This window comes from Ischnura elegans, chromosome 9 (assembly GCF_921293095.1).
Source record: "Ischnura elegans chromosome 9, ioIscEleg1.1, whole genome shotgun sequence".
Taxonomy (NCBI): domain Eukaryota; kingdom Metazoa; phylum Arthropoda; class Insecta; order Odonata; family Coenagrionidae; genus Ischnura; species Ischnura elegans.
Window position 1 is genome coordinate 75,951,938 of NC_060254.1, and position 26,720 is coordinate 75,978,657.

Consider the following 26,720-nt stretch of genomic DNA (forward strand, 5'->3'; position numbering starts at 1 on the left):
TCCGGCTGTGGCGCTGTGCGCACGACTTGGACTACGTGTGGCATCGCATGCTCAGCAGTCGATGACAGTTTGTCCGTTAGTGTCCACAAATATCCACATGGAGGAATGATGCCTCGGAAACTTAACTCACTATAGCACTCGACCGGAAATCGGGGGATCCGGGTTCGAATCCCGGTCAAGGCGAATAATTTTGTTTCTCCGCGGATTTTTCGCGCAACCAGGTTCCTTAAGTCACTAAAGTCTTGACTTCACTTCCTGGCTTCTTCGGTGATGTGAAGAAACCAGTTGCATTAACCATTACAGTTGTAATAAAAAAAACAGACATTGAAAACCTCAGTAAAATTTATTTTTATCTAATTAATCAAAATTCATTGTAACTAGGTGTGGTCATAGCTTAGTAACATAATATCAATAAATATGTGCAAAGCTATGGTATGTCAAAATTTTTTGTGCATTCAGTTCTTATATATAATTTCTTATTATTTTAAATTACATTATTGTAAAAAAAACGCTGTCGTAACATTTATTTATGTAAAAATACTGTATATCTTTGTATTTTATATTGTTCGTATGTTATCTTTCATAGACCTGATGATCAGTGGCGCCGACTCAATGGGGACTGAGGGGGCCCGAGCCCCCTCAAAAATTCGGTATGGGTGTGAGGACAAAATGTGTCAGGCTTGTGGATTTTCCCCGGAGTGTCCAGATATCGATATTCGAGTTATCAGGGTTCTAATGTTGATCATATGACTCTTCTAAAATGCTTAATTCCTTAAACCTCACTACTTATAAAATTTCCTGGGGCAAGATCCCCGGTTTGGGCCCCCCCAATATTTTTTGTAAGTCGGCATCCCTACTGATGATAGTTTAAAATAAACAGAAACGTTGGCTAAAACTATTTTGCATGACATATATTGACCTACACTCCAAGAACTATTTTAACATGAAACCAGTTGCAATATCGGCTAAACTGCCGTCCGAATGAAATATGGACCGATGCGGAGTAAAGCCCGGAAGAGTTAGATATTCAATTACATCAAACCACGGAAGCCTTCATAAGGATACATTGTATGCATGTAGGCGGTGTGTTCAGAAAATAGCGTGAAATAAATGTTCAAATTTCTCGTGAGTTTGGAGAGTGAGTCTGTCAATTTTTAAAATTTTGTTGGTATGCATGCCCCTGAAGTATGATACGAATTTAACCTATATTCATTGTTTACTTTGCCGTGGCAGCCGCTAATGTTAGACATGTTTTTATGACGTGCTTGGCGATTTTCGGTTCACACTTATTTGCTTGTACGTGAAGTTTTGGCCAAAAGCAATAGGTACTGTAACGATGCCCCAGTCTTCGTATTCGCGAGAAATGGCTCCGCGTGACTTTTTCCTGTTTCCAAATATAAAGAGAACTTTGAAGGGCCGTCGATTTACAAGCATAGATTACATAAAAATAAATCGCTGATAGAGCCAAAGGCTATCACAAATATTGAGTTTGAGAAGTGTGCATAAGATTGGGAGAAGCACCGGTACAAGCGTACAATCGTAATCGGGACTATTTTGAAGTCGGCAACATCAATTTAGGCGAAGAGAATTTTCTGGAGACACCTCGTATACTTTAAAAGCCGTTTTACATGGGGCACATACTTGCACAATCTGACGTGTGTACGAAGGCGCATTCAAAATTGCGTCGTGTAAAGCGGTGAATTGCAAGAACACATGCGGGAATGCATGGACGTGAGATGACCAAATAGCCCCATACTAATTTCGTTCGTGCATTCACACAGTTCCGCGCCATATTGAGAAAGAAATAATTATAATTTTATTTACTCCGACATTTTGATTTTACAACTGAATAACAAAGATAACAAACAGAAGGATGTTTAGTTGGTCTCCATGGTTATAGGACCAGAATTGAGCCACAATCAGGTAACAAATATGTATGCCAATAAAAGAAATAAATATGCATTAAATAATGAGCGTGCAGTGTTTTAAAGAAATAACATCAAAATAAATGTTCAATTATTTCTTGCGAGAAAAGCCAGTCTTTGGTAAGTTTTAACATTTTATTTGAGGGTTCAATTTTTTTAATTTTAGCGAGCAGTAAATGAAATAACTTTGGCCCCATGTAGAGAAAACAACGCTTGTGTAATGTTAACTTTGGTCTGGATGCTACAAAAAATGGCTCAAAAATGCAGTTTTAACCTGCGCAATTACGTGCCCAGTGTAAAACGACCTCAAGTGAAATAGCCACGTCAAAATTCAACTTTGTACCCATTCAAATGTCGGAGAAGCACGCATGAACTTATTATAGATTTTGCGTTTGTCGGTGGAGATGAGTTCGGATGAACCTTGCGTATGGCGTAGGATTTTTCTTTAGGGATGTTTTCCAGGGAAGGATACGTCAGTGCATTGTTTCGGTGCATTCCCTCTTGGCTTTATATGGAACAATCGTCATGTGCGGCGACGACAGCAATGCCTACGCCTTTTCACATATTTTTTCAGGTGTGAGTGAGTACGTGGGAGGTTTGAGGCGGTGTCCCCTTCTTTCTTCCTCTGTTAGTGCCCACACACGGTACAGTAGTTCGCGTTCGCTTTAGGAATGAATTCTCGCCTCCGTCGCCCGTGCGGCGCGGCGTCAGCTGATCCAACCACGGCCGTGTTCAATCAATCCTCCGCTCTCCCATACTACGGCGACTCCCACGGCCATTTCCAGAAAAAGGGTGAGTTTAGCCGGTGTAACATACCCGTGTTCGAAAGACAACGTATTCTCCACGGGAACCACAGATGGCGCTTTACAGTGCGGAATTTTTCAAGCCCTATACATTAACACTTTGAAATTTATGAGCGATTAAAACGCCTAAAGACCGTTTTACCTGGGGCACGGATTTGCGCAGGTTAGAGCTGCATTACGGCATGAAATTGCGCGAATGCATGAAAGAAATTAGAGCAGGGGCTATTTTGCCATATCACGTCCACGCATTCTCGCATGTATTCAATAGAGCGTTCCACATTCAGTTGACAGTATGGGTTCTTAAGGAGATTCGTTTCTCATGTTAATCTCCATAAGGCCGGGAGCGCGGTGTTGTCAATAGCAGCATAAAAATTAATATTGCGCTATGAACTGTTTAACAGTTTATTCTAATGTAGAAAGAGACGCTGCATTCATTGGCGTCAATAATTTTTACATAAAAATTATAGCAAAGGCTATAAAAAACATTTCCTTAAATTTACGTTACAAACGTGTATTTTATAGAAAGTAGCACTTACCCTCCAAAACCCGGATCGTTTAGCATTAAAAGTTGTGTGGAGTGTATACGATTGTTTTATATAATGAATTTAGATAGATGTCGACTAGAGAAGATGGCTATTTCCTCTGCATATTTATGTCTCTATATGGCTATGTCTGAGCTTAATTAAACGAGAGATTTGAGCGAGTATCAATAACAAGATTGCGCCATCTCACCCATTTTAGGTAATTCGTTTCAATAATAATCACCCATTTTTGTCCGACCTTAATTATTATTAATTACACCCTTAAAAATCCAGAGTGTAAAATAAAATGTCGAAAAGGCTGAATACCCTGGAAAAACCGTTGTCATAGCAATCGTTGTCATGTCATGGCACAGTGTATCCCAAAAAATGTTTGCGTTGCCATAACTCAGTAACTAAACAGTTACGACCATAGTTGTCATGGCAAAATTAGCAGTGCTGGAACGCACTTACAATACAGTACTACGATTCACCCATGCAATTCATTCAGCCACCAATTTTTTAAGAAAATTTGTAATAAAATAAAAGGAAAAAAAAATTATTTTGGTTACGAATGTATATACAGTGGAACTTGGTTATAACGTCATCAAAGGGACATGAAGATTTTTAACGTTATATCCGAGTGACGTTATAAAAAAAGCAATCTTAAATTTGAGTGGAAGGACAAAGTAAAAACGCAAATGTTCTGCTATATACAACACTGTTTATTGAAATCTACTCGTACATTGGAATATGTCCAGATACCAATTCAACAAAAGAGTTGCATCCCGTCACCAGCTCAACATCCAGCGTGGGACCTGTTTTTGCTTTTGATGTTTCTACACATGGTTTCTATGAGCTTTGGGACATAATAAAATCACACTACCACTTTTGCAACCTAAAAATCGCAAACTTTTGACGCTATATCCGAGCGTCGAAATATTTGTTGACGATATAAACGGGTTTTCGTACAACATAAAATGTTCAATTTTGGCTGGTCTGTATAAAATGTGACGTTAAACCCGAGTTGACGTTACAGCCGATGCCGTTATAACCAAGTTTCACTGTATTAGAAATTTTTGGCTCCAAAATTGATGAGTGTTATTTGACTATTATGTCTCTTCTAAACCAGCGCCGGAACGGCGTTTCGGCATTTTCTGGCGCCATGGAACCACTATTTGCGATCCCATGTTGATAGGCAAAAAACGCTTAAAATATTCTCCCCTACCACCTTCTGAAATATTACAGAATCGTCCTGAAACACACTGTATATTATTAGCACTCGACTTTAAGGACACCGGTTAGTATACCGGCGAAACTGTCGTCACTAACTAATCCTACGCGGAGAAACCCAGAAGCTAAGGCCAATTTTGCGAATCAACGCCAAGTTATTTACTCAGCTATTCGACTTGCGACCGCGGACGTAAATATTTGCGAAGCCGGGAACAATACGGAAGCGCACTCATTTTTTTACTGTGCCACGAGACGAAGTCTTTGACGTTATCTATTATCAGCTGTGGCTTTCACTCACTCATGTTGTCACTTCTTCTCCGCTTTCAACGCACACACGCCATCGCACGGATTGAAATGAGATGTCAACCTACATGGGCTTCATTCTGTCGGTTGAATGTCATCGGGTTGTTCCAGAGTGGATTGCGAGATGACAATTGCAGATACGTACTGTGTGTTCGTGGTTGAAGATTTGATCTGCATGTTGCTTGACGAGGTTTGGTTCTTGCTCGCTACCTTATGTTAATGAAATAACCGTATATATCAATGGATAAAATAAAATAACTCTCCTATTTGATGAAACGTTGTGTGGTGAGGACTTAAAAGCAGTCAATGCTTCATCCCCGTGATAGTATGAATGGTCCCAAAGTTAATGATCCCATTTCAATCATGGGCGCCGATAGAAAAATTATTGTAGGTGTGTAATCAGTGCCGCCCTGGGGTTGTTATGTACCCAGATGTGGCGATGCAGCTTTTGTTGAAAGTTCTGTTGAGAAAGATTTTAAAAAATTAATCAATCGTAGAGGGCGTAACTTGGTGGAAATCCATAATAACACGAATACAAGGATCAAGAACAAGGAACAAGGAACAAGAAGAAGAATCAAGGAACAAGTACCACCTTGATGATGTTACTCTGTAACGAAACCATGGTCGGTGCTAATAAAATATTATGTGGAAATAGCAAAGTTCTTGATCCTTGTATTCGTGATTTAAAAAAAGTTTTTTGTAAAGTTTTCATTTTCTGAATGCACTCTACCTATTCAAATCACAAAAATTGTCGGTACCATCGTTTCCTGAAAATTTTCATGTACCAGTGGGATGCAAGTGCCCCATTTTGCACCCCCTTCCCGGCGCCCATGATTGCAATACGTCAACGTAACTCTAAGGAAATCTCTTCTTACGTCTTTAGTTCAGAAATGTAGTGGGGAAAATTTTCATGTTCATCGGAAAATTGACAGGGTGGTTTCATTATTTAATAGAGAATTAAATATAATGCCGGCACTCGTGATATTGTTCTTGAATTTTATGGTGAGTTAACATTTTCCGAAAATTGTATTTCATATGAATATAAAGTATGATTGTCCGGTGAAAACATGTGTTAAAATTAAATTGACTTACTTACGATTAAATAAATCTCTAACTCGTGAATTTAGTAGTTCAGCAAGTTGCGACCGTTCCTTATCGTCATACACGTGTATCTTACGTGGATGGACAATAATTTTTCTTTTTTTACTTACTCCTCATGATAAGTTAGATAAAAAAATACCTTTGGATTCTAAATTATTATGAGAAAGGACGTTAGGTTCTACTTGCAGAAGCAAAGTCTCCATGGGTAACCGTGTTACCCGGACAACCAGTTGGTTTCTTACTCATTCGGTGGATCGTAATCATTTCAAGTATAATCCCTCCTCAAGGAATGACTTTCAGTTACCTGCTCCTATCATTCTTCAAAGCCTCTGTGGCGTACCTTGAAAGATTTGTGTAGAGAATAAAATTCCATTTGAATTCATGTTTGGTGTATATTCATTTCAAGTCAGTGCTTGCTCTTGTGAAAGGGCAAGGCCAGGGTTTAGAAGATTGAATTACGATGATAAGTCTTAATGCATTTTAAATCGGGAGTGGCCTTGGATTGAGATCCTTAGTGCAGTCCTTCTGCCTTTAGATAGTATGCAATGTCACGATTTTTTTAGAGCTTTAGTTGTGAGTAAATATTTGCCTTAGGATGGTATATTCATGCACCTTTCAAGCACCTCATTTTCTTTTGCAGATGAGCTTTTCCGAATGCTCTGTACTCTAGAGATTGCCTTAACCTTATCATTCCTTTTAATGATGGCGAGACTGCACCTAGCACTAAAGGGATGAAAATGGTTCTTTCATCGTTGTTTTATCCAATTAAATATGAATTTTTCCTGCCTCATCGTGACAACCTATTACAGTTTCTTTTGGTGAGGCAAATTATGGAAGTTATGGGAATATTAGCTCATAAAATTATTCATATAATAAATAAATAAGTATCTAAATAAGCAGTAGATCGCTTGCATGCACAAAAACTAGGCTACTGCGAGTAAAAATGCCTTATATGAACAAGAAAATCGAAAATAGAAGTTTGAACGCGGTGTAAAGACTATATATTACAATGACATCACAAAAGTCACGAAGTTTAATCATTACTAACATAGAAATTCGATTGAAAAACTGGATGCTATGCTTTGTAAGCTATATTGTGACAGTTTTAAAACTGTTATTTAATTTATGATATATATTTCAAAGTAAACGCCTGTGCTATGATAAAATGTAGACCATACGCGTCGTGATTGGAGCGTAATGTCATTGCGGTTCATAAAATGTTACTCCATGCAAAATTATGGCTATATTCCGTGGACTTGGCCAACACCGGTTGACTGAGATCATCTTGAAGAATATTATCTGCTGTTTATCCAAAGGTGCTTATTTAAAGACGAGTAATGCATCAAAGGCGGTCCTTTTTTCCTTCGTATATTTCCTTATTGTCAGGAGGATATAATGTGCCCCAAGAAATGTTTCATTCATAGAGAAAGAACCTTTTTCCCGAATAGATGACAAAACCTCACGAGAACGTAGACTTAAGTGTGTAGTGTAAAAAGGTCGCTATAGAGTAATCGCCGGGGATATTCTCTGAGGGTAGGTACAAGAGCTGTGTCGTTCATCAATGAATCGTTCAAAATGAACGATTCAAGGGCACGAAACGAATGAATTGAATCTACGTTTTCCACTCGAATCTCTCAAAATGAACGATTTGACGGAAGATTCATATCCGCCGAATTCAAATCATTCAAAATGAACGACGGAGGATCCAAATCCGCCGAATGAACCGATCCGAAATCCATGAACCGAATCCAATAAATGAACCGAAATTCCCACCACTAGTAGGTACTAAATATATTCGGTTAGGATATATAATTTGCTACTTCCTAAATCTGTATTGCTATTTTTCGTTGCCTGTAGGTATCAAAATATCTCCTTAAAACCAAGCGAAATTTTTCTTGACATATTCTACTTAACTTTTCGAACTTCGGCTCGACGATCCTATTGCATCAAAATTATCATCGCAACCACCTTGATCGCAACACTCAAGGGGACTGCATAATGGAGGCCCAGTTCCATACCATAGAACGTTGATTTCTGTTGCCACTGCGGTCGCATTTTAAACGGTTTCCAAAAATATTCGCGGCGCGGTGAAGAGTGCAATGCGATCAAATTTTTTCCAATACGATGCTGTACAATGCTTGTAATTGCGAGGATTAGCATGATAAAGTTATGAATCTGATAGAAAACAATCATCATAATATAAATTTCTTTAAAACCACTAATTATTCCTTCTTTCCCCGTGGAACTCGAATAAATTCACATCATCATGAATATAAATTTCGGTTGACACCCCTAATTATACCTTATGTCCCCGTGAAACTCGGATCAATTTGTCCATCAGCGACACGAGTGGCGACTTTTGTAAACCTCCTTAAATGCCCGGTGTGTGAGAACACATTAACGGAATTTCCATGACTCACATTTAGCCGGAAACTATAAAAATTGAAGCGAGTAGTAGACAGCCATAGAAGCTACTGAAAACAATAATACGTTGCGCGCGTGCGTGCGTGAGAACACATTTACAGGTCGACTTCAAGAGCGTACCCAGGATCAAAACTAGATGGGGGTAACCTGTGTTCGTTTAAGTTATAACACAGAAAAGGTTATGAAACCAAAATTTCAAGAAAATTATAACAGCGCTTTGCCGGATTTTTAAAGTATTTGCTCGGAACAAATATATTCTATTTTTATTAAATTTTTAATACAACTTTCCCTTTTCAGGGATTAAAAGAAAATTTGATCAAAAATTTCGTTCTGAACTAAATTTAATATTGTTTCTCGGGGAGGGGGGGAGGCAGTAGCCGCCTCCTGCCCCCCGCTGGGTACGCCCAAGGTTGAGGACCCTCTTGTAATATTCGTGGCAACCCTATCCTCGATTCGTCCGCCGTATTGGTAAATTACGTCAGCGCATTCAGCGCCGCCATCGGTGAATCTTGATAAGAGCCGTCTAGGTATAGTTGGAGGAGTGAATTGTGTGTGAGCTGTCACTTCATCCCGATGCTTCCGTAAGCGTTGTGGTAAGTACACACATATCATCGGAGAAGAATGCAATCATCTTCTCATTCGGTGACATTTTTTTCGTGACCTCAGCTTCGTGTTTACACCATGAGCCACTATCGCACGTCCGTCATGGCGTTACGCATCTCGCGTTGCAGTTTTATTGATTCAATGCTTTCACGGCCAATGAAGATGCAATTACGGGCGATTAATTCATGGGATCGTGAACCCCATGTGTCCGCGCCTTCTGTTGGCGATGCGGATGGAATCATGTGGCATCAACCATTTAGTGCGCCTAAGAAGAAGGGGAGAAGTCGCTGTTTGGTTGCGTTTCTACCCTCCCACTCCTTCACTTCGAAAGGCGGCGGGTGTCTTTGATGTCCGCGACCGTCGGCGCGGCGTCGAGACATTTGAAAGGAGATGTCCATGAAAGCAGCTGAGCGGATACCATAAGAAAAAAATAAAAATGAAAAATACGCTTTTTCCAAAAATAGTATATAATGTACTGTAAAGTAAACAATAAGCTTTTCATTACTTGGGGTACAAAGCGTGGGTATTTCCACGGCACAACCGCGCCGAATGCACATTTAACGCTGTACCGGTGAGCCTTGGCTTACCCCAACCAGCTAGTTTACAATAATATCGTAATTAACAATGGCACACGTGTTCTTTTTTGGTGCATAATGTTGTTTGTGAGAACGAGAAACTTAAAACCAGAACCAGAATTTGATGATACCTAACACAATTCAAATTCAGAATATCATATGATGTATAAATATATATTTTTCCATCAGTTGGAATAATTTTTCATATCATTTGTTTATTATTTTTTTCCTTTTTCATTATTTTTAATTATTTTTATTATTTAAATTATTAGTAGCTGATATTCAAGAATTAGCAACATTTTTTTTTTTACTTTTTACGAATACAAAGGCTAGGTGGTTTTTAGGTATGTTATAAACAGGGTAGAAAAGCCTGGTAAGTGAGTGAGTAAGGCCACGCAATATTAATATCTAAACCTTATAGGCACCCGCGGTTTACTCTCCGAGCTATGAAAAGCGTGTTTTTTTAAATATTTTAAAATTTTCTTTTCTACCTTTTAGTGGTGAATAATGTAATCAATTATCAGAGCTGTCGGAGAAATTTCTGCCAAAAATAAATAATAACTAACGCTACCTATTGACAAAATTTAAAACTATTTTTGCACATGGAAGTTTAGTTAATGTATCAGAGGTTAATGTAACGAAATTTCAAATGCCTGATAATTGATTATTGTACATGTTGTATTGTATTGTACTGTCATTGGAATGACGCAAAAGTTCAAAATTTCAAGTTCATACGACTATGGGAACTGGGTTAAAATCAATGACAAGATTCCATATTGCTTCATTCTCCGAGAGATGAAAAGCTCATTTGTTTACCATTTTCCGCATTTTATGTTGTTTTTGGCAAAAGACTTAATTTTTATTTTATTTTTATCAATGCTCGCAGGTACCTAATGCTCCCCTTTTACGATTACTCACTAATGGACAATGCTTGGAATCTAAAGGTTATACTACGTATAACTAATATTTGTCCATTCACGGCCTTGAATGAGGTTTTTCTGAGGGTTTAAAGACGATAAAAATATCACAAAATTACTTTCAAGATTGGATTTGTAAGGGCCATCAGAAAGATTCATATCTACCCTCGCAAAGCATTGTATTTTAATGATGGAATTGATGTAGGGAGTAAAGTATATCAATGTTTGGGACGTATGCGAGTATTTCACGAACAATGAAAAATTGAAAATGTGCGCGAAAATATATCAAATCGCAAAGTGATATGCATAGCAAATAAATGTCCGGTGACGAGGTTTTGCGTGGGTTTGAAGACGATAAAAGTATTATTACCATCATTTTTCTTACCAGCCACAACAAGCCGCCCAGCAAAGATCTTGACGGGAACACATGTTTTAACGAATAAATATCGGTAGATGTCGTGATATTCAATCTCACCGATGCAGAGTTGTCTAGTAACTCACCATTCTTGGCATTGTTAACCGGAGTCAAACAAGCCGCCGCGCCGCGCCATTTGGGTTTGCTTTGCTGCGCTTTGAGGAATTGAATATAATTAACAATAATGACTGTAGGTATAGTTATGAATAAGCCTTTATCGTGTAAGTTCTTACGGAGATTAAATTAAGACTGATGGGAAGAGTTTTTAAATTTTCAGAGTGCGATTATAGGGGAGAGTTGCCTAAATTGCACTTGAAGACGGTAAAAGTATTATTACCATCATTTTTTCAAATCGCCTTCCAAATCGCACAACTATCCCAGCAACCAATGTATTAGACACGCATGCATTATACTGGCTTCATTTTGAACTTCCTGCATCGGCAAGCACTCAAAATTCCAATTGTGGCCACCAGTGTAGTGACAAGTCGCGTGGGTAGGTACGAGTATTAAGAAAAAAAGTGTCCCTTCTGCTTTTTCGGTCGTCTTTTCACGAGAATATTGGAAACAAATAAATAGTATTTTTCACAGATTTAGCTATATATCATATTTTTGAAGTCTATTGTGTTTCAATTAGTGCTATTAACAGCGTGGTATGATCACGTGTTTAGGCAGTGGAAATGATTTCATATAAAATGGCGGTCGCTCCCAAATCGCACCACCTCTCTCTATACCTGTGCGATGTAAGAAGTCTTAAAAAAATCTGCCGTGAAAAGACTATTCTTAAGCATAAACACTTCTACAGGAGACTTGTAAAGTTTCTTTCAATTACTGCAGATTTTTTATCAAGCAAAAAAACTACATCTATTATTAATGTCAAAGGTATGACTTATTTAAGTTTTTTTCCGTTCCTAAAGTATGTTACGGATATTTCAATGCACATGTTTGCTCTTTTAAGGGATCTAAAAATATAACCTTAAATAATCTGCGTTTCCGCCTCTCATTGTCGTACAAACATCATTTCATAATTTTGGCTTCCAGTGGTGCGATTTAGGAAACCGGTTGCCTAAATCGTACCGTTTGCAGATGTTTGAAAATTGAATTTTCATACATTTGTTCAACTTAGAATTGATTGTTCCCAAAAATTGTGAGAGAAATAGACATTCCTCCTCATATTAAGCAGCATCAAAAAGCTTTTATTGCGTCTCTTATTTTTTAGTTAATCAGTTTTTTTCCTAAATTAAATTTAGGCAACCTTCATAGTAAAAATTAATTGAAAAAGTCAGTTAAAAGAAATTAATTCTAGAACGGAGTCGTTCTCTGAAACGCGAAGTCGCAGGCCACGGCGACACGGCCGCTAGGCGATAGCAGTGCCCCGCACACTGCTCTTTTATTCCAAGTAGCTCGATTATTATTTATCAAAAGAAGATGGGTTTAGATTGAAATGAAAGGTCAAATAACATACTTAATCGTTTGTTTCGTACATTATTCCGATTGTTGGCATGGTTTTCCGGAAAAATACTTTTACTGTAGCAGTCCGTAAAATTTCTAAATATCTTGAGAATAAATGGAATCTATTGTTTCATATTCCATTTTCTGATCACCAAATATATAATAACAGACGCAATAATCAGCGATTTACTCCAATTCTTAAGATAAAACGGCATTTTTTTAACCTAGCCACCATCTTGAACGCCATTTTGAATCCCTCACTTAGTCCATTTTTTCAGCTGGGCATCCACAACTTTCGGGAAAGGGCTTTTGTTCAAATGTTATACGTAGTATCTCTCGACGTAAAACGTGGTCTCTATGTGAAAATTAGCCTAGAACTATTGGAGAATTGAGTGGGGAGCTGCATGAAGCTCATTTTAAGATTGTTGACAGGTTAAGCTTATGAAGGTGTGATGAAGTTAAGTAATATTAAAGAAAGATCGCAGACTTTCCCAGCGTCGTCGAACGAGTCGTCCATCGGCATCAGGGAATTCAAGTAGCTCGATTATTAATTATAAAAGGAAGCTGGTTATACATTTGAATGAAAGGTCAAATAATGTACTAAACGTTTATTAAATTATATGATTAAATATAATTATCGAAAATGTTACCAAAAACCTCGTGCTAAGATGACGATGGACGACTCTGTTGTCCCGGGTTGGTTTTCAAGGATGGAAATTAATTAATAACGTGAACCTTAAAAACACTTGTATTGTCTAATGAAAGATTCACGCAGATGAAACATATTTTTTTTAAATCAACAAACAACAATGCACATAGTAACTCACAAGAATAAACATTGAAATTGCATTCACATATATTCCAACAGACTCGTTCCTCGAAACGTCGATCGTGATGGAGAACCAGACCCGGTGGAAATCCCGTATAAACTTCCACGATTAATTAATATTATTTTAACAGCATCAAAATAGTTTCCGTCATTAATATACGTGCACCTCGCTAAGATCCACCACGATATTTTTTCCACATTCCATAAGCGACTATTATCTCTTGCTCTTTACATTCATCTCCGTGCAATCATTGCTGTCGCATTCTGTCCTCGCGTCACTCACGATTTTTTTAAACGTCTTCTTTGGTTCTTCCGACACTCGTATGGGGAGCAAGGGCGTGGGCGATATAACCGAGCGCTATGCAAAATGTCGCAAAGGACTTTGGACTCACGTGTCGACATCAAAGGGCCAGCTTAGAGAGATTGAGGAGAGGTTTTGGAATTCCTGCGGCTGACGGTGTTGAAGGATAGCCGTGCGGATTAATAATGAGCGCATTGCGGATCAGTCACGCTCAGCACGAACGTCTCTTTTTTACGCCGTACCTAATAGAATTATCCGCCCGATATCGCTTGCCATGGGGTACGGGTGAAAAATTTTCATTGAGCGGGAAGATGGATTTGACTTAAACAGGCAAGCGTCCTCATAGAGCGAAGTATAGAATAAGCTGTTCGCGACTGAAATCACCGCTGCAGCGCTGAAGGCGCTGACGTAATTTGCCAATATGGCTATCGCATCGGGGACATTGTTGTAATCTTTGAGTATACAGGATGTCCCATTTATCTTGACACAGGAGGAGTTATAAGAGAGGAAATGAATTGCCGAATAAAAAATATAGGGTGCCATTTAAAAAAGACATACCGCTGTTCATATCTTTGTAAATAACAAAGCTACAAGGAAGGCAATCATGCTGATTAATGTCCCCCTGACGGCTAATGAACATTTGCTTGACACATTTTTGAATTTGCATCTGGACAAAAAGTGATTTCGGGTGATCAAGATAAATGGGACACCCTGTATAGTTCAACAGAGGTGGCGTGACGTATTCTGGGTAAAGCCAGGTTGAAAATCCTCCGCCATATTGAGTGTCCGTGGAAATCCTGTTTTCCTGAAGAGAACGTGCGACGGGACTACTTGTATATACGGAGATATCTTCAGCTTCCTTGGTTAAATTTAAGTAATTAAGGTAAGTAAAAATATAGCGATTACTTTTAAGAAAACCGCAATATCTAAAGTGAACAGTAATTTGTGTAATTATTGGTGAAAATCCCTCTCTTCTTTCTTTCTTGTTATATGGTCGCCTGCGCTGTCCTTTAGTAACTCTATGATTGTAATCAAGGTGATTTCATAGAGGAGGCCTAATCCCAACCCACTGAAGTTGATTCCTGCATCCAATTCGGTCGCATTTTAATCAGCTTTCAAAAATATCCTCAGCACGGTGATGAGTTCAAAGCGATCCACTTAAAACAATATTTTGTTGTACAATGTTTTTAATTGCGAGGGATTGCATTGAATATTTATGAATTTGGTAAATAAAATCATCATGAATGTAAATTTCGGTTAAAACCCCTAATTACACATTATTTCCCCGTGAAACTCGGATCAATTTGTCCGTCAGCGACGCTAGTGGCGGACTTTAGAAACCCATTAAAATGCGCGGTGGTTGACGACACATTTAGAGGCCGACTTGAGGATCCTCTTTCGTAATATTCGCGGACATTGATTTAATCGGATGAACTGACGAGCCACTTCGAAAAATAAAGTAGAAAATGTCAAAGAGGATTTTTCTTAGTTTTGGGAAGGCATTTCGATACCTAGGTCCAACGTCAAATAACAATAAAGATTCATGAATTAATATATTACAGCTAAAGTATCCGCAACTAGCCAACAGCAATTTCTCAAAGAAGTCCTACAACCGATCATTATACAAAATTACAACCGAACACCACTATTTTCATTACAATACTCAATTTTTTTGTTTGTTACGCATCGTCAACCAGAATTGTTGTCCATTATTACGTTATTCTCATTGTTTATTTGCTTCGTCACCAAGAATTGTTACAATTTATTGAAGACATTGAGTGGAAAGCTAAAATTTTTCCACAAAACAGGTAGAGCATGATTAAGAGGACACATTTTGAATGTTTTCCTTAAGTGACATTTAGTCTCAGCCGAGAACTGGTAGTATTTTATGTTGAAAGATGCGGAAGTGACAGCGAATAAAGATAACCGCTTCGAAAGAGCCTTCGCGTCACAAGGAAAGGGCAACGGGCGTAGAATCCAATCCGCGAAGATGAAATGAGAGGGACAAGGGCGTCTCCTCCGCCGATCGGAGAGGGACACCGGCTGGCCACTGCGAATTAAATCTTACTCTGCCCAATGTGTTGAAATATCGCGATGTTCCCTGAGCAAAATAATTTTTATATTTTTTCTTTTAACTTTCCCAGAAGTTCTTATTCGTTCAATAGAAGCTCCTCTTCCCATAAATTTCCATGAAAATAAATTCCGGTAAGAATAGTTGCTTTCTTGATATTCTTCCCTTATTCACATACGTGCAGCTCATAGTATATATGTAGCTCATAGATGAGGGGTCGAGAATCCAAGGGGTACAAATGATTTTTCTTCTAAACAGAGTTAGGAATAGTCAATTGTTGGAAGAATTATACAAACACTTGGTTTCCAATGGATACGAGTGAGTCTCTGTTCTATGATGACATAGAGTGGAATATCAAATGCACTACCAAATATCTAATTGATCTGGTTTGTTTTCTTCGCCTAATTTCCGTTACTAACTCTGTTTAGAAGAAGAAATTGTTGTACTTTACTTATGTTCCACTTATTATTTTATTTTCTGATGAAGTAGTACAGCCACGTTCACGATACAAGAGCTTAATCAATCAACAACATGTATATATTATTATGACATCACCGTAACTTGGGTACCCATCAACATAATTAAATCATATATCTTTTGTTATTGCACACATGAGAAATAGTACAATCTAACAGAAATCACTTGTACCCTTGGCTTCTGACCCTCTCATATATAATACTGGAATGAAATTAGCTGAACTCCTAGCTTGTTCGACTTCAATTTTATGCCACTACTGTTTCTATCTGGAGTATTTCTTGGTTTTACATTCGTCATCATGTTAAGAAAATTTAAAATCGAAATCTCTTTGAGGAAGTAAAATAGTGTGTCCGCCGTGGTATTATTTATTAATTTTTGAGCCTACGTAAATGAGAGCTTTGGGTGAATGTCAACGATACGATTGCGCAATCACCCATTTTGAGATTATTTGTTTCAGAGAATTATAATCGCACATATTCGTCCAATCTTGATTTTTTTATGTCCCGAAATATCCAGAGCATTTAGTAAAAAGTCGAAAAGGCTGACTACCCGAGATAAACAGTTTCCATGGTTACTGCGAAGTGCATTCAACAAAATGTTTGCGTTGCCATAGCTCGGTAACTAAGGCGTTGCGACCCCATGTTTATGGACAAAAAATACTAAAAATGCCTCCCCAAACCACCTCCTGAAATACGCTGTATATTTCCCCTCATGCCTTCAATCTTTCGTCACTACTATCGGTTCGCTTTGAAACTTGTAGCGCATTCTTTTGCAGCGGGACATAATTCAAGCACGCCCTTCGGAATGAGGAGCGCTCGGAACCTTTGGATCGTACGGAACCGACTAGCAGGAGCGGCGTGTTTGAGTTCGGGCGACAATGCTATGAGAATGGTGATTTACTGGATGACTCTCCATCGGTCAGATTGAATATCGCGACATCTATCAATATTTATGCGTCGAAACATGTGTTCCCGTCATGATCTTGGCTGGGCAGCTAGTTGTGATTAGTAAGAAGAATGGTGCGTATAATGTTTTTGTAGTCTTTAAACCCACGCGAAAACCTCTTGAATGGCCCTGACCCTACATAAGTTAGTAGGATGCTTTAAGAATAACAAAATATAGCAACAATACCTCGGATTTACTCCATGGAAACCTACATCAATTGGTATGGTGATTTAATAAGGATAGCAACGATACTTCGTAAATACGCCATGGAAATCTACTTTAATCGGTAAAATACTCAAATTACAATTGAGGATTGCTAAGGTAATTCGAAAAATACTCTTCAGAAATCTAACTTCATCGGTAGAATACTTAAATAATAACACTTCAAATTACCCTTTACAATTTGCGCACGGATGCCGTGCCGGTTAGCTTTCTTCAGAATCATTTTTTAATTAGAATCAAAATGAAACACCAGAATCGTATCTAGAAAAAAACCTGCGATGTTTATTTTAACTAATGCGGCAGAAATCTTGCTCTTGCCCTGTGTATGAGGACGCATTGTTCTACAATATATCGACTCAATTCAAAACGATAAACTTCAGCACGCATGAAATTAAAGTTTTATAAAGACATCTTTTTAAATAAGTGGAAAATTTTTGAAAGACCATTTTTCGACCATGAGCAGCAAATTTGTATCGATACACGGACATCGATACTGGAAAATTATCGATTTTTTCCCAAATTAATATTTGCTTCTCATTCTGGCTTGAATAGATGGAGCACGTTGTCGAATTATTCTTTTTAATGCTCGATGTCATGTTCGTACTTAAATGCGACGCCAGTAATAGAGGCAAATGATATTGCGATATGAATTTAATATTTATTGCGATATTTCATGCATATCGCGTGGAAGGCAACAGGCCATGAAATTTGACAATAAATCGTTGTTGGTTTATCTACGCATTCACGATTAACGCTTCGTATCAGTAAATTTTTTTGTAAGCACCATGATTCGCATGTCATCATTAATGTAGTCCGATTTTACCGATTCTTCTGAACATCTGAATGTCGCGATTTTATTGCGTGCTCAATGTATCGCCGTGATATTTCGATATCAAAATTTGGTTATCTCCCCCTTCTGTCTACCTGCCGTGAGAAGAGGGACTAAGGCACGTTGCTCGCCGTCACCCTATCACTGAGCCTGGTGGTTCCTGTATATTTTAACTTTTTATTTAATCTACATATCAGTATCTATTGTATCAGTGATTCTCGGTCTACTTTTTTTGAATAACTAGTAGAAAAAATGAAAACAATGCAATGAGCACTCCGCAATGAATAACGGGAGTATACAGGAATTTCTGGTTGGGCAAAAGAAAGTACTTGGGCGTGATGCGCAAGTCAGTGCTGAAAAGGGGCTGAGAAGAATCCCTAAGTTTGCTGAAAGGAGATAAAAGGAGGGGGACTGTCAAGAGTCCTTGTACAGGATGCGCCCCCGATGAATCAATGCAACAGGAATCTCCCTAACATAGGATGAGGTTTCAATAGCCAAAAATTGCCCCTCTTCGTCATGGGCATCGGTGGTTCAGTGGTAGAATGCTCGCCTGCCACGCGGGCGGCCCGGGTTCGATTCCCGGCCGATGCAACTTTTTTTCCTCTGTTTAAATTAAGTGTATCACTTTGCCCTTATCAACTATGGCCAAAGTTTGTGGCTCACATTAAATATTTCTTTTTTAATGAGATTTTTCTTCCACTATTCGTGCATTCTTCTTTCATTGTATCTCATACACTTGCGTACACAAGTACAAAACATAGTGTTTTAAGTCGTCATATTATTAAACTTATCACCAAACTTATCATATTATTAAACTTATCACCTAAGCTTGAATTGTTAAACATCTATCCTCAATACATAGATTATCATAATTATGTGGTAGTACATTTCTATGCATTCACTTTATGCTCTGCATGGTCCTTAGGGCAACGGGTGGCGATCGTGCGAGCGATATTTCACCAAGTTTAGGAATGTATTATGTGGTCTTCCATATCAGTGCTATAACTATGAAATCTAGCTGAAATACCGTTTGGACTTCCATCCGTACCAGCGACAGCTCCGGATTTAATACAATTCAAGCGATTCTTTTAACAGCATAATGTTTATATACCTAACGACTTATTATCATTTACCTATGGAGTAAAATTGAAGGAAAACTATAGGGATGGATCGCAAGTGGAAGACCCTGTTGCAAATATGCGGGGCAAATAAAGAAGAAAATAATGCAAAGAAGAGATGCGGGGAATTTAACATTAGATATGTTGGGATGGAGCGGTGCAGTCAACCAACCTTAGGATTCGTCAATTGCTAAAACCGTTGCGGTCCATGTTCGTCAATATTAATGTTTTTTTTTGTGTTTTATCCGCGTAATTGTTTTAAAACGTCTAACGTGTCCTCTCGGGGCTGTGGGTATGTTCACTGTCACAACAAATAATACTATTAATCAATTCCACACTTATTCCACGACCGATGTTTCGACAATTTTGCTTGTCATTATCATGGTAAATTATCGAAACGTAGGTCTGAAAATGATCTAGAGTGAAATTGGCTAAAAGTATTATTTAATTTTATTATTTTAAAAGTAACCAAAAATCGCATAAGTCTTTAAGCACAATCAGTACTGAATTGAAACGAAAGTATTCAACAAATTTTCTTTAAACCCACGAAAAATGATACGTATTGGTATAAGATATGTAACTAAAATAAAAATATTTTTTTTCAAGGAAATAATCCCATAAACCAATAAAGCGCTGTTATAATGTTCTTAAAATGTTGGTTTCATTCACCTTTTCCACGATAAAATGTCACAACTTGGCTTGCCCCTCCCTAGTCATGATCCTGGGTACGCCCTTGCACTAGATTATGATCACTGTCGATGTCACGCGGCTATGAGCCCCCGGGTGATGGTGCTGGGTAAAACTTCCGTCCCATTCCACTTTCGGCGGAAAAGATAAAAAAAGCAAAAATACTAATCCCACCAATCTTCCCTCTTTCAAAAACCTCTCGATCAACGTATGACCGACCGGTTATGGTAATTGACCCCTTCTCACACCATTTTCGCCTCTGGAACGCTATTACGGTAGCCTTTTTTATCTCATTCCGAGCATCTTCGTGAATTACATCGTTCTCCGGCTGCCGGTTCCCCAACCATGCGGTGAGGTCATATCCTCACGGAGCGGGATGACTATGACGGAAGAGGTCGTTAATTTGCGAACCATCAAATTTAATGCCCTTCCGATGCGGAGAGACTACTTCGGGTTCTCCTGCTCGGACGCTGCACGGCGAAGGATATAAATTCTCCCATCAGCAGCCTCACCACCACCACCTGGCGGGATGCTGAGGAAATAAAATTTACGTCCCCCTGCCAGTTGCCGAGTTCGTCTTTGCGATTGGCTGGGTCGCATGTACATACTTATTTGATGCGTGCCGTAATTTTCGATGGCTTATTTATCCCTGCTTTAATTTATGTAGAAGTCCAGTCGGTATTTTTTTTAAGTGCGTAATAATGTGGACGTTAATTGAACCTTCAGGTGATATAAAATCCGTCGCGTATACTTTCGTGATACACTCTTAAGAATCTTAGTGGGGTGTGAGATCTTTTCAGAGCTACCGTGATTTATGTAATGAGAATTCTGATTTCGTAGCGAACTACGAAATTGTAATTAAATTTTTTTAAGATTCTGTAGTTGCACACCTACGTGTTGCTTCCGAGTAGAAGTATTTACAAAAATAGTTATGGTAAGTAGAAGAGAAATAATCTATTGCAGGGTTGGCCAGCCATAATGATCTGGCTGGCCACCCTGGAATATGTGTATCATATATTTTACTTTTCTTCATTCATTCACGCGACACCTTAGGCGCAAACATACAAATAAATTCAGAGGGAACGAAAGAAAGGGTTAGGAACAGCGTACAAAAAGGACGTGGAGAACGGTGCTGTAATAGATTGAAGGAGCCAGAAATCAGGGGGTAAAAATGCGGCCTGACTGAATATATATAAACACAGCCACTATACTTAGACTTTTTTGAAACATAAAGAGTATAAATAATAAAATGCTTCTATAATAAAATGTTTTACCGAGCGGGCGTTATGCAATATGTTTTGATTGACATGTTCTATGCAACATTTCAATTTTCGCATTTATGCCGACAGATCAGTGGCGGATTATTCTGCATAATTAAGCAAATTAATGGCGCAATTAAGCTAAATAAAAGTATTTAAAAAATATGATAGCAAATAAAAATACCGTTCTTATAGATTTGACAAACTAAAATACATTACATATAATAATACTTAATAGCCTTAAGATCACGTTAAATCGCACCTTGATGGATCGGTTCGAGGCAGTATGACGGTGTGTAAAGAGGTCCATGCAAGAACTTAAGGTAGCATTGAAGTGCTAAACCACTAACAATGGTGATTTGAACTTAAAAGGTGTACCACTGAGTTAATTCTAAGGTTTAAGGTGTTTTTTCACATCGGTGCCTGTCAGGCACAATACGCCTGAACTCAGCAATACCAGTGTTGCGCCTGACGAAAGGTTAATCAGTGACATTCTAAATGAAATAATACCTATTCGGCTCAGGGGCGCAGCTAGGAATTAAGACTAGGGTGGATTTTAGGCACAACTAATAATGGGGTGTCTGGGGGTGTGGAATACCCGCCAGGGTAAGGGGGAGTTGCGGGGGCACTCCTTCAGAAAATTTTCAAGATAAATGGTTCAAAATGGTGAGTTTTACGGCTTTCGGAGGGATATTTTTATTAATATTTTCCCTATTCTGTAAGCATTATTAATCCAATTAAGTAAAATGGATTAAACTTTAAAAAAATTCTGAGCTCTGGGGGGGGGTTTTATCCCCCAAAACCCCCCTCGCTGCGCCACTGATTCGGCTGACTCTCTGAAATTGTCTCACAATCCTGTATTTCGAATGACGAACTCCCTCATTTGTTTGGTAGTTGGAAACGGTCAAATCTTTCGCCGTTTGTTTGGACAGGCGCCTCTTGACGTAAATAAGTGCGGGGGATGTATCAAGAGATCTAATACTTTCGCGGAGGAGGACGGACGTGACCCTTAAACACCGTGTACGACTCGTCGTTGGAGGAGTTTCGCCGGGCGGGCGTTATGCAAATCCCGATGACAAATGAACCTTCCTGCCTTGACTTACGGGAGAGGCGATCTGCTCGTGTGTGTGGAGAGGTCAGGTTCAAACCACCTTAAGGAGACTTGGGGGTCGTCCTCTCCCTCGTATCTCCCTTCCAGCTACAGAGATGAGACTGCTGAGATAGACCTCCCTCTCGCTCGGAATGTCTCTTCGTGGGATACTTAGGATTTTTGAGAATTTCTCTCAGTTTCTCGCGACGAAGGGAGTCGCTGATTCCTCGTGAATGGCCATTAGTGAGATTGCAAGGGTTATCGTTCAATTATTTGTTCCCGAGGACTCCGATAATAGACGCCAGCTGGCCTAACTATGTGATTGACTAAATTAAGTTTTACAGCTGGCCTTACAGTGTATATCAATAAATATGTAAAATCGTTTAAATATGTACAAAGTTAAGCCCTGATGATAGTTTAAAATAAACAGAAACGTTGGCTAAAACTTTTTTGGATAACATACGTTGACCTACACTCCAAGAACTTTTTTAACATAAATTAAGTTTAACATATTTGGCGATGCATTGTAGAAATCGGGAATAGATGTCATGATAATTACAAAACAGTTATTTATTTCATAGATTTTATTTCTTAACCGACCTAGGTTTCAACAATATACGACGTGCTTGATAATGAAGTGTATATTGTCGAAATCTAGATCGGATTAGGAATAAAATCTGCGGAGATAAAATTAATGTTTTATCCTAATCATAATATGGATGTGAACGACTGACTCTTGATCGTTATAAAAGAATGTAAGTTCTTTTCATTGGTCCTTCACTGTGGAAAGTTATCGATTTGGGAAAAATCTTGTATCATTTTTAATTTCTGTTTCTAACGCTTTGAAAACCAAGTTTAGCTAAAAATACAGATAAATTCGCGGTTATTGCCAATGTGCGTGTAGAGGTCAGGTTCAAACCACCTTGAAGAGACTTAGGGGTCGTCCTTTCCCTCATATCTCCTCTTCCAGCTACAGAGATGCAAATGCTGAGATAGACCTCCCCCTCGCTCGGAATCTCTCTTCGTGGGATACTTAAGATTTTTGAGAATTTCTCTCAGTTTCTCGCGACGAAGGGAGACGCTGATTCCTCGTGAATGGCCATTAGTGGGATTGCAAGGGTTATCGTTTAATTATTTGTTCCCGAGGACTCCGATAATAGACGTCAGCTGGCCTTACTATGTGATTGACTAAATTAAGTTTAACATCTTTGGCGATGCACTGTAGAAGTCGGTAATCGATGTCATAATAATTACAAAACAGTTTTTTATTTCCATAGATTTTATTTCTTAACCGACCTAGGTTTAGACTAGAAAGACTGTCGTTATAAAGGTCATTGGTCAGTTTAGAAATATAATCTGTGGTGTGGGAAAAAACAATTGTTTCATCCTAATCATAATATAAATGTATTCGACTCACTCATGGTAATTATACAGCAACGTAACTTCTTTTCATTAGTCTATCGTTGAGAAAAGTTCTCGATTTGGGAAAAATCTTGTATCATTGTGATATTTTAATTTTAATTCCTGTTGCTATAACTTTGAAAACAAATTTTAGCTAAAAATGCTGATAAATTCGCGGTTATTGTCTATGTGCGTGTAGAGGTCAGGCTCAAACCATCTTAAAAAGACTTGGGGGTCGTCCCCTCACTCGTATCTCCTCTTCCAGCTACAGAAGAGATGCGGCCGCTGATATATACCAACCATCTCACTCGGAATGTCACTTCGTGGGATACTTAGGATTTTCGAGAATTTCTCTCTGTTCTCGCGACGCTACGCCACGAAGGGAGACGCTGATTCCTCGTGAATGAATTGGATATTAGTGCGATCGCAAGAATTATCGTTCAATTATTTGATCCCGAGGACTCCGATAATAGACGTCAGCTGACCTTAAAATGTTATTGACTAAATTGAGTTTAACGTCTTTGGTGATGCATTGTAGAAATCGAGAATCGATGTCATTAAAATTGTGAAAACGTTGTTTTATTTCCACAGATTTTATTTGTTAACCAACCAAGGTTTCAACAATATACAAGGTCCCTGATAATGATGTGTTTATTTAACCTAATGCTTGATCGTGATATTTGGTGGAACTTGGTGACAGGAAACATAACAAAAGATACACTATTGTACGTTCTACGGAAGTTCACTTGACCGACCCAGGTTTCGACAGCACACTTTGTGATTTTCATTCACATTTTATTTATATATTCACCTTTTAAATGACATAGTGTAATGTTGAAACCTGGGTCGTTCAAGTAAACTTCTGTGGAACATAAAACAGTGTATCTTTGACTGTGTATTTTGTCTTAACCTAGGTCGGTTATGAAATAAAACCTGCGAAAATGAAACAACTGTTTTATCTTTATCATGATATCGATGTGATTGACCAACTCATGATCGTTGCATGAGGATGTGAGCTCTTTTCATTGGTATTTCATTAAGGGTGGTTCATAATTTGGGGAAAATCTTTTATTATTCTCATATTATAATTTTCATTTCTGTGGATAACACTTTAAAAACTAGTTTCAGCTAAAAAATACAGAGAAATTCGGGGTTATTTTCAATGGCTGATGTCTAAAATGGGGTAACTGAAGTAAAGATCAATTTTTATTACTTATTCCACAACTCCAGTTTCAACGTTCTTTCCCAACTATAATTTCCATTCCAATGAAGGATCTCGACCGCAAGATCCAAAATGTGGGCTTCTAGCATAATTATTTTGAATAAAGGTGTTGCCATCTTAGCTGACAACGATTGAAGTTAACATGGAAATTCGGGTTTATTGATAATTTTATCCTTATAATTTTAACTTAATACCTTTCCAGCCGCGTAAGGTGACCTTAGCGTCATCTGCAAGTGCCTAACGTGATTTGGCTTAATTCGCAGTATTACTTTTCTAAAATGAAAAGAAGACTTCGTTGACTTACACTTATTGATTTCCTCGGTACGACATGTTTCGAACCATAGAGGTCATTATCAAGTACAACAGGAAATAAATCAATAGAAGTCAACGAAGTCTTATTTTTATTTTCGAATATCAACTTCCACATAGTTGAGCCTGATATCATTGAACGAATTACTTTTCTAATTGCTTAATAATAAGTACGATGACTTGCCTATATTTAATTTTACTCTGATTCTAATGGATCATCGATTGATATATTATTTTCGGCAAAATGACGTATAATCCATTTTAACAGCATTCAACATTCATTTTATTTGGATGGCAGTACTATTGAAATTAGTAAATCAGGAAGATAATACCTTAACCATGCGATTCTTCAGACTTAGTTTGAGCGTTTACTTTTTATTTTTAATAGATGTTGTTCTAACCACCCCTACCGCACGCTCATTGAGGCAGCTATCGGCGTAACGTGTAGACGTATTCCTAAGTGTTTGCAGAAAAAAAAGAAAATTATTTTGTTTTTACGTTTGTAGAACGCAGATCCTCTGTCTCGGCTCAGACCCGCGCAAGACTTGCTGAAATAATTGTTTCGCTCATGCTGATCTCACCGTCGCTATTGGCGCAATTCACCGTTGCGAGGGCAACGGGAATATCGCGTCGACACTCGCATCTGTTAACAGCCTCCCGCGCATTGTCAACCACACCCGCGCAAATGTCAAGCGCTCTTTGTCCCCACTTCGAGGATGATCACATTGAGAATGAATCCGTCAATCGAGAGGGCCGATCAATGGACCTGTCTTCGGTGGAAAAATTGACACTCAGAAGAAATGGGATTCATGTGACAAATCGGTCAGGGATGCCGGTTATATCTTCGGAGGTGAGTGCATGGATATTTTTAGAATCTCTTCGTGTTCTTATTGACCGGAATTTATCGCGTATTCATTGCTAGATTTAACCTTTCGGTTGTTTAAAAAACCTTTTTTCTCGCGCAAAATTATATCTTCTTCGAGTACGATTGGATGAGGAAAATGCCATTTAAAGGTATGAAGTAAACCAGAGTCTAACTCTTAATTTCCTCAATTTCAACGTATAACGCTACCTACCAGGTTATCTATCCTACCCTACCTATCCTCCCCGAGTCAGATTGGATAACGATTCTAAAAAGTTATGAAGTTAGCGAGAATCTAAGTCATTCCTCATTTCAAACGTTTGATGCTACCATTTAGCTTACCTTTTATCTGGTTACTGTTGTAAAAAAATATTCGAACATGGGAACTCGCCAGTATACTGAAAGGTTTCATGCATTTAAAATTAGATTTAAAATGTTCAGGTACTAATCTCAGATAGCATACTAGAATGGCAATCTAGATAATAGATAGCCATATTCGAATCCCTGCTATGCTGAATGATATTTTTCATAGTAAATGTTATCTTTGGTGTATATAACAATAACCTCGCGTTTTCATTCTTATGTGAAATTCAAAATTTCCTTTCGACTTTGTTATCTTGTAACCAATGAAGGACGAAATAATGAGCCCAGTAAATTTGGTAATAGGTAATGATACAGCTTAAATCAAATAATGATGGTAAACATTTAAAAGCCCACTTGACGAACATCCCCTATTAAAATAAATTTTGAAATACACACGGCTTGTGAAACGAGATGGTGCCTTGAAGAATATGAGAATTACGGGGCAACGCAACGTTAAAGTAGGAAAGCT

General features: G+C 38.3%; 1 protein-coding gene and 1 non-coding gene across 3 annotated transcripts in view; one reads left to right on the forward strand and one right to left on the reverse strand.

Moving 5' to 3' along the window:
- LOC124165232 (cartilage oligomeric matrix protein) overlaps positions 1-26,720 on the reverse strand; it is a 248,320-nt gene that overhangs the window by 91,249 nt on the left and 130,351 nt on the right. The gene's annotated exons all lie outside the window — the stretch shown is intronic.
- On the forward strand, positions 18,461-18,531 carry Trnag-gcc. Its single transcript has one exon. It is a non-coding gene; the product is annotated as a tRNA-Gly (tRNA).